The sequence below is a fragment of the Otolemur garnettii genome, unplaced genomic scaffold, assembly GCF_000181295.1.
Source record: "Otolemur garnettii isolate 467f Iridium unplaced genomic scaffold, OtoGar3 scaffold00129, whole genome shotgun sequence".
NCBI classification, from domain to species: Eukaryota; Metazoa; Chordata; class Mammalia; order Primates; family Galagidae; genus Otolemur; species Otolemur garnettii.
The window spans coordinates 3,817,143-3,820,629 of NW_003852524.1; the positions used below are offsets into that span (position 1 = coordinate 3,817,143).

The 3,487-nt window shown below is 39.8% G+C and overlaps 1 protein-coding gene across 3 annotated transcripts in view; it reads right to left on the minus strand.

Moving 5' to 3' along the window:
• Positions 1–3,487, minus strand: part of CAMK2D (calcium/calmodulin dependent protein kinase II delta) — a 304,759-nt gene that overhangs the window by 142,114 nt on the left and 159,158 nt on the right. The window lies entirely within an intron of this gene.

The window sequence follows — 3,487 nt, forward strand, 5'->3', positions numbered from 1 at the left end:
CTATGGAAAACCGGCATAATAGAAGGATTTGACCCAACACTGAAGTGCTCCTTGCTGCTGAAGGGGATCACAATTTGCTACCTCAAAATATGCCCCTCTGGCATAAGGATTATTTTGAGCTAAAGGTAATGGAGAATCAACAGATGCAGAAAAAATTCTCCACCCTCCTTATCTGTCTAGAAGCACAGGATAAATTTTCCCTTGAAGAAGACTATGCACAAAAGTATTAATTAAAAATGATGTGCCTTTTTTCCTGTTAATCTGTCTTTTGTTTAATTCTTATGCTCCTAGACACTGACCCTGAAATGGGGAAGAAAAAGTTTTCCCTCTCTGACAGAGCTGTGATCAAACCCAGTTATAAATGAGAACTAGCAAAAGTGTTTTTCACACCAGCATTCATCATAGCACCCCCAGTGTATACTATTATATTTTTATACTTTGATTTACATAGCAAAGGAGATCTGATATCTATTAAAAATCAAAATTAGATAGATGCATTTCTCCCAGTAAATACATCAAGAAAATAAAAATTCCTGTTCTCTAATTCCTAGCCAGCGGTAAAGAGATACTACCCAGGCATGTCAATGGAGGCTGTGTGGGGAACCCTGGCTTCCACCCACACCTGTCAGTAGTGAGATGGGTCTTCTTTATTCTATTGCAGTGGTTCTCAACCTTCCTAATGCCGTGACCCTTTAATACAGTTCCTGTGGGTCCCAACCCACAGGTTGAGAACTGCTGCTCTATTGTGAGAGAAGCCCTGCTAAAAAGAAAATGTAACTAAATCCAGAGTCTCATAAGACAATACTGCAAAAGTTGAGGATATAATCCAAAATTGCTCATCAAGAACCAGGACAATCTCAATTTGAATGAGAAGATAATCACCAGACAGCAACGCCAAGAGGACAATGCTGTTGGAATTATGAGGCGAAAATGTTTAATCAGTCATAATAAAACATGCTTCAGTGAGCACTTACAAACTTAAAACGAACAAAAGAAACAAGAAATCTGGACAAAGCCATAAAGAATCAAAAGGAAACTTTAGAACTAAAAAATATAATAATGAAAATAAAACTGGATTAGCTTGATGGCAGAATTAAAAAAAAAAAGAGAGAGAGGATAGGTCAGATGATCAGACTTGAAGATTGAACAATATAAATTACTCAATCTGAGTAGCAAAAATAAAATAAAGTAGTGGGCAAAAAAAATTCCAGAGTCTCAGGCACCATATATTGGACCATAAGATCCAAATGTCATCAGAATTCCAAAAGGAGAGGAGAAAGAAGAGGGGGCTGCAAAAGTATTCGAAGAAACAATGTCTAAAAATTCCCGAGTTTCCCAGACATAAACCTATACGTCCTACACAGTTATGAATTCAAAATAAGTAAGTTCTGAGAAATTCAAGCCAAGACACAACATAGACAAACTACTGAAAATCAATGATGAAGGAAAAATCTTTCAAGCCACAGAAGAGAAATAACACCTTATCTTTTTAGGGGAAAAACAATTAGAATCACAGAAAATTCCTCAGCAAAACACCCAAAATCTAAAAGGAAGTGGCACGACATTGAAAGAAAAGAACTGTCATCTTATAATTCTCTATCTGGCCAACAGATACTTCAGTAATAGAAATCAAGACAATGTCAGAAAATGGAAAACCAAAAAATTTGTTGCTCTCATACTTACCCTAAAAAAAAGGCTAAAAGAATTTCAAGAAAGAAAGTCATGAAAGAAGGGAACCTGGAAAATCGGGAAGGAAGAACAAACAATGGAAAAGTAAAAATAAGAACTCTGGAACAGAGTGAAGAGGAAATACTATTAGAACAACAGAGAGTGGGACCACATCACAGCCAGGGGAGAAGCCGCAGAGGCACCAGTGCCGGAGGGAGCCATGCGGTGGGATCATGTGTGAACAGAGCTTGGGTCTCTATCTCATAGACACACATGCAGCACCACTATGCAGACATGCCTGGCTGCCAGCACAGCAGGCGAAATGCTCCATCTTTCTTTCTTTCTTGCTTTGAGACAGGGTCTTGCTCTGTCTCCCAGGCTGCAGCAGCACTGAAACACGTACAGTGTAAACAAGGAGTCAGTCGGGCTAGGCCAGGCAGGACGCACCTGGTGTGATCGGTGTAGGTCTTGCCTGACCTTCACCCTGTCTCCCATTCTTATTGTTTCGTAAATTTAGCTCCCACCCTAAAGATGTAGATGTCTATCAGGAGCAGTTTAAGTAGATTGATGTAGGATATTAGCTTTTAACTGGAATGTTATTTTGCATCATGAGTCATACTGATTACTGTTTGCCATGGGTCATGGGTTTGGTGGATTACTGTTTAAGATAAGGGTTAACATGGTCTTCACTTTGAACTCAAATGTATACAACTATAATGTTGGAACTGGAAGAACAGAACAGTCTTGGAGAGGCTACTCTCACTGTTCTTCAGAATCCTGGCCTTCTGACCAAATACAGTTTGGAGGACCTGTCCCCCTCGCTGCTTAGTGTTAGGTGACTGGACCCTCTTTGTCCAGTAACAGCATCATCCTAGCTCACTGCAGCCTCTAAGCCCTAGGCTCAAGCAATCCTCCTCCCTCATCTGCCCAAGCAGGTAGGACTATAGGCATGTGCCCCACACCTGGCTAATTTTTGTTTTTACTTTTTGTACAGCCAGAATTTCATTACTGCAGACTGATCTTGAACTTCTGGGCTCAAGCGATCTTCCTGTCTTGGCCTCCCAAAGTGTTATTTAAATTATAGGCCACTGCACCTGATCTCCCCTTTCTTCTTAACAACAAAACCATAATTTAGTTCTTCCCTGGGCATTGTATGTTTTAGGTGAGGTCAGATCCTTCACCAGACCTACAGACTAAATTATGATTGGCCAATACCAATTGTTATAATTCCATTCCCTTTACGTATGTGTACATGGATTAGACAAAGGCTTGAGCAGCAGTTCTAAATAAGGATTCATTAACAGATATCTTCTGAGGAACTCTTCAGAAAGGTTTTCTCCAAAAATAAAAATCCATGCGATAGAATTATTATTTCCCCTTTCTGCCTTTGGAAATTACTGTGGTACTTGAAACTGAGGCAGTTAACTTCAGACCTTAAGGGGAGCCTAAGTGTGAAGATAAACCTACATGCTACAAAAAACAGGCAGGAAGATGGAAAGAAGAGGGTTTTTTTATTTTTTTGGCCGGGGCTGGGTTTGAACCCACAACCTCCAGTATATGGGGCCAGCGCCCTACTCCTTTGAGCTATGGGCACCACCTGAGAACAGGGTTTCTTCACAATATCGTTGAAGAGTTGCATTAAACAAACCTAGTGTTAACCTACCTTAAGACTCATACTACATGAAAGACTTTTTTCTTATTTCTCCCCAAACTCCTCATAAACATTATATTAAACTGTGAGAGAGCAGTCCATTATATGAATGTGCTGTAATTATGCAACTATTTCTCTATAATTGGACCCTTCGGTTGTTTTTTCTTT